We start from the raw sequence: 10,028 nt of genomic DNA, 5'->3' as shown, positions 1-10,028 counted from the left end.
CTGATATTCTATGACACTAAGAACATCCCTCATGCTATAGCAGGCTACCCCAGAGAAAACACTCCTGTCCTTGGCATGATGCCATGAAATAGGGACAAAACATCCCCAGGCTGTGCCTCTCTTTCCCCCCACCCCCAAGGCCCAAACATGGGGTGTAGCATGTGACAGCCCAAAATGAGAAATTCAGACACACACAAATGAATCATGTGAGAAACCTAAAATGCTATGGGATTCATTCCTTTAGCATAGCCCACCACCCCCTGTAACCTCAGTGTAAAGATTTGCTATTCCTAACAATAATTTAACAACTAAAGTGGAGAGAGATGAAATTTGTGTGGAATGTAGGGAACTTTGAGCTGAAAGGAGTGGTATCCTTTGAAATGAAAAACATTTGAGGTATGTGGCAAATGTGTCTCTAAGCTAAAGCACAATGGTACAGCTCCATCCGAAAGTGACAGAATGCTGCTGCGGCACAGTGCCATCAGGTGGCGAGATGAAAGTTCATTATGCCAGTAGGCAATATAACGATGCTGCATCAAAGCACCGCGGCAGCACGACATAGTGTCAAAACACTGTCACTTTCAGATACAGCACACTAATGTGATGTCAAACTGTGTCAACACTGTGTTGCAGCATAATAATGTGGTGTCAAAACATCACATTTGAACAGAAAGCAATGATGTGGTGTCAAAAAGTCACTATGGCATGATGCATCACAGTAATGTGTCAAAAGGGATCAATTTTGAGTTTGAAACAAATAGCACATTTTGAGCATTGCGACTTTTGGTGTGAATATTTCTCCTGCTTTTATTAACTGCTTTGAGGTCCAATAAAAGATCATTGGTTTTATTAAAGTTGTACCAACTTTTAGTTAATTTTGTTGCCCAGGCATATATGGCAATACAAGTTGCAATATACACCCTTTCATTTCTATATAAAAGGCATCAGAACAGCACTGGGAAAGAACAGGCAGAGTTCCAATACCAGTTTTTCAAGAGTGGTCAGCAATTCTCACTGAGAACAGCTATTAGTGATTGTCTTTAAGAATAAACATGTTTTTCTTCCCCTTCTCTCACCTTGGGCCAAATTCAGCCTAGGGGTAAGTGGGTGTATTTCTCACTTTTACAAGAGAAGGATTAGCTCCTTTTGTTCACTGGTTAGGATGCTAACAAAACAAAAAACAAAATAGGTATAAACTCATAAATGTTCTTCTCTATGAAAATTTTAGTAAAATGCGAAAGACATCTGAAATTAAACAGAGAGAAGTCTCTTGTCCACACTTGAAACAGGATACTCTAACAGTATTGAATGAACAGAAGGCTAATCCTTGGACATAAGAACCAGCAAAAGAAGTTTTAATTGAGTGACAACATAATTTATTTTTAAAGGGACACTGTTGACTTCAATTTAAATACAATCTCTTGAAATTGTTTTATATAGAGAGCCTTTAAAATGTGTTCATAATGTTTTTTCTGTTGTTGTTTTTAAGGCCCTATCCAGCAGAGGGGAATAGATGGGTCCAAGAGTACAACACAAAACACTGCTTTGAGACCGGACATGCAACTGACCATTAATATAACAGTGAAATGGACTAAACTAAGAGCAATGTCAAATGCACAAAGTAAAGGAACTGATGAAATAGGGACAATTTTTTTCATGCCAGCATTTTTCAGTTTTAGTAATGTTAGGTGTTACTTGTAAGAATGATAGATAAAACAAAATTCGGACAGAAATCTAATTTTCAAGTCCACAATCTTCCTTTGGTGTCTTCTACAAAAGTAAAATTCTAAATCTGATTAGTCAATCAATTTACTTTGTGGCCAACGTAACACTGATTGCCCTTGTAATTTTATACAGTACTCCCAAAGTTTAGGGAATAGGATTTATTAGCATACAAAAACTCTTATGAAAAAAGAATGAAACGATTGGGACTGTTTACTTTAGAATATAAATCCTTCGATTTCAGAGCATAATCCAACCTCAAACTAATTTTCCATAATTGCCTACCACAGTGCGCCTTGCAGTATCCTTTCAGGCAGCTGGTACTGGTCACTCAGAAACTGGATACTGGATTAGATGGACCACTTATCTGATGCACTATGGTAATTTCTGTATAACAGGCTCCCCTTGCTGTCTGACTTCACCACAGAGCTCTGAGCAGGATTGAAAGGGATTTTTTTAAATCTTCTGTTTAGCCATGTTTGAGTGTCCACCCTACTGAGAAAAGATTAAAACTGTATAAAAATCAAGTATAAACCAGTCTCAATAATTGTATAGTTCAGTTCATGAAAAGAAGCTCACTGTTGTGCAAGAAGAATCTGTTTCTGGCAGATGTGTGGGAATCAGAAGAATGGTGCAAAGCTACGTATATTTCATTGGCTCAGAAGAGAAGTCTGTTGGAGCATGAAGGCTAAATGAGCCATTCTGTATGGGACTAAAGGGCTGATGCATGTCATTCTAGATTTGATCTGGAGGAAGACAGGCATCCTGAGCAGATTTTTAACACATGATTTCAGAGAGAGATCAGGTTTCAAGTTAAAGACTTCAATGAAAAAAATGCGGTGGAATATAATCAACCATTCTATAAGCCAGTAACTATTATTCCTTACAACAAAATTCCAGAGTAATGGCAAACAATCCTGTTCTAATATGATTGTAAAATGTAGTGGTTTGTACTATTTCCGTAGAATAGCATAGTCAGTCATTTTTACACTAACTAAGAATTTAGAGCTAACTTGTATGATGAAGCAGGGCTGAGCTAGGAAGGAGGAGCAAGTGCCATAACTGGGTGTTAGTTACCTGGCAACATTATTGAGTAAGGGATAATAGCACCAGAGGAGTTAGGGTCATTATGCCCTTTAAAAGGTGCCAGAGCTATACAGTGTGCCTGGGGATAAGGCCAAGATGAGACCTGGGAACGCTTAGGAGAGATAAGGAATGGCTCATACACAGGTGCGCAAGGGGTAGAATGTGTCCCTGCTCCCTTTCCTCACCCTAATGCACATGTGCAGGGGCCAGCATAATTAAGAAGATTTTCAAAGGCACAAATGTGTTCGGGGTCCAATACCCATTGACTTTCAGTGGCAATTGGGCTCTCAGTTGCCCTTTTGAAAATCCCCCCCTTAGATTTTATGTGAAAAGAATGTTATCTGTTGGATGTTGCTCAGTCACCCTGGTATCTAGACATTTACTAATAACTAACTTCAGGGAGACATTTACAAATAAATTATTGCTGGATATTAAAATATCAATCTCACATGGTTCCTATCACCTGACATGTTCTGCAAATATTTCAAGTTAGGGAATAGAGGCAACAACTTTTGGTGAGGAGCACCTGAGGGTTGAGTGTCATAATCACATCTAGTGTTGAGTGTCAGATACTCCATTTTACTGGCAGACGACTGTACTGGACAATCACTTTCTAGCATGTTAGCAGTCTCCAGATGGTATTCAGAGAGGGTGAAATTCATCCCTCTGTAGAGAGTTCAGATGAGGTCCACCGCACCACTTGACCCCCACTTAACTCTCTCATTATAGGCTTGACTGGGACATAATCGATAAGGAATGTCTGGTTTGAGCTCTCTGCATTGGGAAGAATTTCGTCTGAAGAAAAGGATCGTTTAGTGCAGGGGTGGGCAAACTACGGCCCGCGGGCCACATCCGGCCCGCGGGACCGTCCTGCCCGGTCCCCAAGCTCCTGGCCCAGGAGGCTAGCCCCTGACCCCTCCCCGCACGGTCCCCCCTCCTCTGCAGCCTCAGCTTGCTCGCTCCACCGCCGGTGCAATGCTCTGGGTGGCGGGGCTGTGGGCTCCTGGGGCAGTGCAGCAGCGGAGCCCGGCCTGACCCGGTGCTCTGTGCTGCGTGGTGGTGGCAGTGGTGTGGCCCAGCTCCAGCCAGGCGGTGCGGCTGTAGCGCCGCCAGCCACCGGTGCTCCAGGCAGTGTGGTAAGGATCCGGGGTTGGGGGGGGCTGGATAGAGGGCAGGGGAGTTCGGGGTGGTGGATGGGGCAGGGGTGTGGAAAGCGGTCTGGGTGGTCGGGGGGAACAGGGGGTTGACTGGGGGCAGGGATCAAAGGGGGCAGTCAGGAAGGAGTGGGGGGGTTGGATGGGGCGGCAGGGGGCAGTCAGGGGCAAGAGTTCCAGGGGCAGTCAGGGGACAGGAAGAAGGGGCGGTTGGATGGGGCAGAGGTCGGGGGAGCCGTCAGGAATGAGAGGAGGGGTTGGATGGGGCAGCGGAGGTCTAGGAGCAGTCAGGGGACAGGGAGCAGGGGTGTGTGGATGATGCAGGGGTCCCAGAGGGGCCGTCAGGGAACGGGAGGGTTGGATGGAGCAGGAGTCCTGGGGGGGCAGATAGGAGGTGGGGGCCGGGCCACAACCCCCTCCCCTAACCGGCCCTCCATACAATTTACGAAACACGGTGCGGCCCTCAGGCCAAAAGTTTGCCCACCCCTGGTCTAATGGTTTGAACACAGACCAGAGAACCAAGCATTCTTGAGTTACAGTTTCAGCTCTGACACTGAATCCTTTTGTGACCTTATGCAAATCACTTCACTTCATAGCTCTAGTTTCTGAATCTGTAAAAGAGAGGCTAATAATACTTCCCATCTCACAAGGGTTTTGGTATGAGGCCTTATTAAGTAACTGGAGTGGGCAAAGTGTTATATAAATGGAACCATATATTTGGATTATCAACCAAGCATCAATTGCATAATAAGATGGCATGATCAGTGCTGATAGAGAATTTGGATACACCTGCTGCTGTAGGGGTCACATTCATTGTGTGGGGAGGAAGCAGATGTATAATGTGAAATAAAATTTTGAAGTTTAGCAAACCCCTGCATTTGGCAAATGCTTTGGTGGCTCAGCACCGTAGGTCAGGAAGCAAGGTCAGCTAACGGTCAGAACATTCACAGAGCTACTGAAATAAACATGCTGCAGAACTTCCTAGAGCTTTTATGGATTGTCTCTAAAGTTTATTAAATGCAGCTTTACAACGGCCTGTGAAAAGACACACTGTCTGGGGTTTATAAAAAAAATAACTAGTCAAAACAAAAAGCTGGGCTGGGAAAGTGATTTTGATCCTCACTGCATTGTCACTGTGGGGCTGTGCCACGAGCAGCAAAATAAAATGGTTGTGACCAATCATCACTCTGCATTAAACAGTTGGGAAGGAGGTCCGGAATCTAGTGCTACAGATGGACATCTACCGCATCTGGTATGTCATGCAGCACAGAAAGGTGTACGCGGCGGGAGATGGCAATGGTGGTTTCTTGGGGTGGCAATGAATCGAGAGTTGTTTTTTGGCCCCGTTGAGCCCATGTATGCTGCTGTTCAGGAGTGAGCAGTGGCAGCAGCCGTAGGGGAGGCTGTGATTGTTCCATCTTTTCCTGCATGAAGAGGTGCCCCGTGAGATCTAGGATTGTGATGGGGCTCAATAGCAGGAGAAGTGAGGTGTGATGAACAAAAAAGCCTGGGTTTATTCATATAAAATTTCATTAAAAGGGCTAAGAGAGGATCCATTTATGTGGCAATACTGGGCTACCCTTTTCCCTCCATTCAGAATGTTATCAAGCAGCAGTTCTCAGTCTGTGGGTTGCGATCCTTAAAGGGCTTGTCAGCTGTTGTCGGGGATGCAGGGCGAAGGGCTCGTGAGCAGCTTCTTCCTTTCCTTGCCTCTGATCTCCTGATTGAAGCAGATTTGCTCAGTCACTAGTACTCTGTCCTCAGAGGCCCAATAAACCATTATGCTGATTATCACATGCAGCACCTCCATTGCAACACTGTGGGACACACACAGAGTATTCTGGTATAATCTGAGGATTGAGGTTTGCAAACATCTTAATGTGAAGTAATGGGAGGGAAAAAATTCAAAGTTATTTTAATGGAAGGGATGATATGGACCAAATTCTTAGTCACATTTTCAGCTCCCACAGAAGATGCACCTGCACTCTGCCACTTAGCTGCATAAGCCACAAATACATTTATTACTACCATTCTTCCAAACAAAGCTAAGACATTCATGGCCTTCACCATTCATTTCTTTTCATTTAATAATCTGCTCCCTGTCCTACTTAGTTTATTTACAATTTTTTAAACTGTTATGGGCCAGATCCCCAGCTGATGTAAACTGGTGTAATTCCAAGCTATGCACTAAAAAAAACCCCTAGTTTAACTCCAAGTCAGCTGTGGATCCAGCCCTTCATCTTCATTTACCTACACAAAAGAAAAAAATAATAATGTAAAAAAAAATACAGACAGGAAACAACCAGTTAAAATTGCTGGTTGGCTATTATGTAGTTAGCTATCACATCATTTACATTGCTTCCAAGCATTTAAAACAGGTAAATTAATAGTCAAGGACATCAGAAAACTTACAGTGCCCAAATAATAAATAAACATATTTTCTGATCATCAGTGCTCTTCTTTCATCAGACATCTTAAAATATAAACACAGTGGAAAAACCACTCAAAAAAGAAAGAAAAATTGTGTATGTTCACATTAATCAGCCTTAGATGCAAGCTCATGTAACTTCACACTAAATTGTTAATGTTCTGCACTTTGCTATGGTATGGAACAGCCACTATTGCAATCCAGAGTCTGTAGCAGCTTCCAAATACAATTGGTCTCATGCCTGTCAGTGGATAGAGCCTGGAGGGTTTGGCTAGTTACTTCTGGGGGAATTCTGTGCCACTGGGCATGTGCAGAATTTATGTCCCCTGCAGATTTCTTTGCTTCCCTGCAGAAAAATGACTTTCTGGCAGCATGTTTTGGGTGCCCAGGGCAGCTGGCAGAGAGGTAAATCACTGTGGGGCAGGAGGCGGGACTGGGGAAGACCCATCTGGTGGCTCCTACCCTGTGCCGGGCTCAGTTGCTAGTCCTGGCTGGGCTTGGAAGGACAGGACTTCCTCTTCCCCTGCATGGCATCTGGAGCTGTGTCAGACCCACCTCTAGATTTCTCCCCTGGCTGTAGGAAGCTCTACAAACTCTCTCCCTACCACTGCCTGCACCCATCACTCCTCAGCTGCAGGGGGAGGGATAACTGTACAGGGAGCTGCTCCCCCATCCACCTAACCCTGTGCATCCAGACCCCTTCATGCCCAGACCCTCCCACTGAGCCTCACTCCCCCCACACCCAGAACCCTCTCTGACAAGCCCCACTCCCCCTGAACCCCAATGAGCCACCCACACCCGAATCCCCACCCTACCATGCCCTAACCAGTTGCACCTGGTTCCCCACCCCACTGAGCCCCTCTCCTCCAACATCTGGACCCCCACTCTGAGCTTCTCTCACTCAGGCCCCCCTGCTGAGCTCTATTCCCCCAAACCCAGACCCCCCTGCTGAGCCCCAACCACCTTCACCTGGACCCCTCTGCAGTGTCCCATTACCGTTGCAACCAGAACCCCCCCAGCAAGCCTCCAGCGCCCGGATCCCGCACTGAGTCACCCACACCCAGATTGCCCCACACAGAACCCTCTCAACCCACACCTGGATCCTCCCACGCTAAGCCCATCCACACTTGGATCCTGCCTTGCTGAGCCTTCCTGCCCACACCTGGTGCACCTGGCACGGAGGGGCAGGGCCCTGGGGTGTTTCTGGGGACGGCCTGGTCCTTGCACTATGTCAGGGTTGGGTGCAGCCTCACCACTGAGTCCGTGTCCTGAGTAGGGGGGAGCTGCACAGTGATCTCCCACCTCTGTGCAGCTAGTGGCCTGTGCTTCCCAGTGCCACGCTGGAGACTCCACATTTATTTGACAAATAAAATTTGCAGAATTTTAAAATACTGTGTGCAGAATTTTTAAGTTTTTGGTACAGAATCCCCTCAGGAGTAGCTAGTGGATGGATCATGCACACGCACTGGAGAATGATGGGATGTGTTGGCATGTGTTCTTTATGGTCTGAAGTGGTTCTACTGCTTTTTGGGCTGTACACATCAGAGGAGGTGTCAAGATTACTACCTCTTAGTGCCACTAAGGTCTACCCCATCTGCCACTGTCTCCATCTACGGAGGGGTGGACAGGCCAAACCTGAGTGGTGTATGACACCGTGTGCCAGGTCGCAATGCCAAAGAACAGGGAGCCAGGCCCACTCCTGTTGAATAGAAGCTGAGGATGGGGTGAGCAAGCCTCCCTCTCCCTGGCCTCACCTTTCAACACCCCCCCACTCTACTCTTGCGTATGTTGATGTAGCACAAACTACATTATTTGGTAACCTTTTCTGTAACTTAACTTCCCCCCTCATACCTGTGCAGTGAAATTTACTAAAAATTTCAATGTCATAATCATTGCCTTAACAATAATGTCTTCCCAGAAGGCCTGCAGTGCATCTCTCCAGCACATATTAACACCTGTCATGCACTTCCTCAACAGAAGGGTTTTACTTGTACTGTTTCATTTAGAAATAAACCATGCTAGCATAACATTGAGATCGGGTGTCAAATTCACCACTGCTTTAAGCAGGCACAACTCCAGTGGAGTTGGGCCCACTTATACCAGCAGTGAATTTGGCCCTCCGACTTTTAATCCATGTTACAGAAAAGGTGCACCGTTTGCATCCTAAACACAGTTTGCATCCCTTATACGGGGTTTTCAAATATATTTCACAGTCATTTTATAACCCTGTGAAGGAGGTAAAGCCCAAAGCTTCAAAGGTAATTTAGGCATCTAACCCTAATTGAAATCAATGAGAATTAGGCACCTAGCTACCTTTGAGGATATGGGCCGAAGACTCTAACCTTGTTCTGAGGATGGGTCTTTTTAAGGCTGGCTGCATCAGCATTGTAGTAGTCTGATTTTGCACACAATTTCATAATACACTCGTGCAACAATGCAAATGCTTGCAGAGTGCCTGCTCCCAATCAGGAATGATTATACTGCTGTGTCAGTGAAAATAGTGCTGGGAAATCATATAGCCATGGTATGTCTATGGGCTGGGTACTATCGTATCACAGTAACCTGCTCCTTTGTGTTTCTGTACTGCCCAAAATGAAATAAAATAAAATACATGGATATCAAGTGCTCCCTTGATACCCCGGTAATATCTGAGTGCAGTCGAGAGGGTAAGGCTGAAGCTTGAAAGATTGCTTAGAATATCTGGATGATGTCAGTTTATTTAAACATTATTGGGCTAAATTTATTGCTGGTGTAACTCAGTTGAATTCACTGGAGTTCCACAAGTATTGAATTTGGTCCATTTTCCCTATTATTTAGCAAGTAGTATTATAATTATTTGTATTACCAATCACCATCACACCTAGGAGCCCTAGTCATGGACCAGGAGTCGGACCCCTGTCTTTATGATGTGAACATTTAAAATCAAGGATGCACAAGAGTCATAACGTATTATATTCAATCTACTTATCGAAACCTGACACCTTCTGGGTTTCACAGAGACAACGTGACATTCTGTGACACTTTGATATTTAGCTTAGGGATTGCCGCCATTTTGGCCAACAACGACTGAACAAGAAACAGAAACAGCCCTAAAGTGTAAATTTCTACAGGTTGAGCTAAACAACAGGCTCTATCACCCAGAGTTGTAACAGACCCACCTCCTCTAGTGAATACTCTATTGAATAGAAGCTCTACGGAGTGGTCACAGAGGGTAACAAGCAGTGACCAGAGGGGTGCGCAGGGGCTAGCACAATTATTGTCCCTAACGTGCAGGAAGGAAGCCCAAACCTCCGAACGTTACACCATACAATGGTTCTCAGAGTCAGGGGAAGTTTTGTTGGAGTAAGGATTGAGTAGGGGCTTTAGGATCTGGCCCAATGGTTTTAATGAATTCCTGATTCCTAGAGTCGGTGACAGCTTCTGCCATTGCACACCCTAGTGGAGGGACCCAGCGCTGGAACGTCCTCTGGAACAGGGTTCAATGCACCAGTCCACAAGCACTGAGAGCCAGCCATCACAGACTCAGTAATAAGTGGCTCTACCTGGAGAGGAAGTGTAAACAAGGCAGCTGAAGAATAGTGCCCCCGGTGCCCATTAAAACTGCCCTCCCTGGGTGAAACCTTTGCGGCAGGACAGTT

The sequence above is a fragment of the Mauremys reevesii genome, linkage group 8 (genome assembly GCF_016161935.1).
Source record: "Mauremys reevesii isolate NIE-2019 linkage group 8, ASM1616193v1, whole genome shotgun sequence".
NCBI lineage: Eukaryota > Metazoa > Chordata > Testudines > Geoemydidae > Mauremys > Mauremys reevesii.
This window is presented reverse-complemented; position numbering follows the sequence as displayed.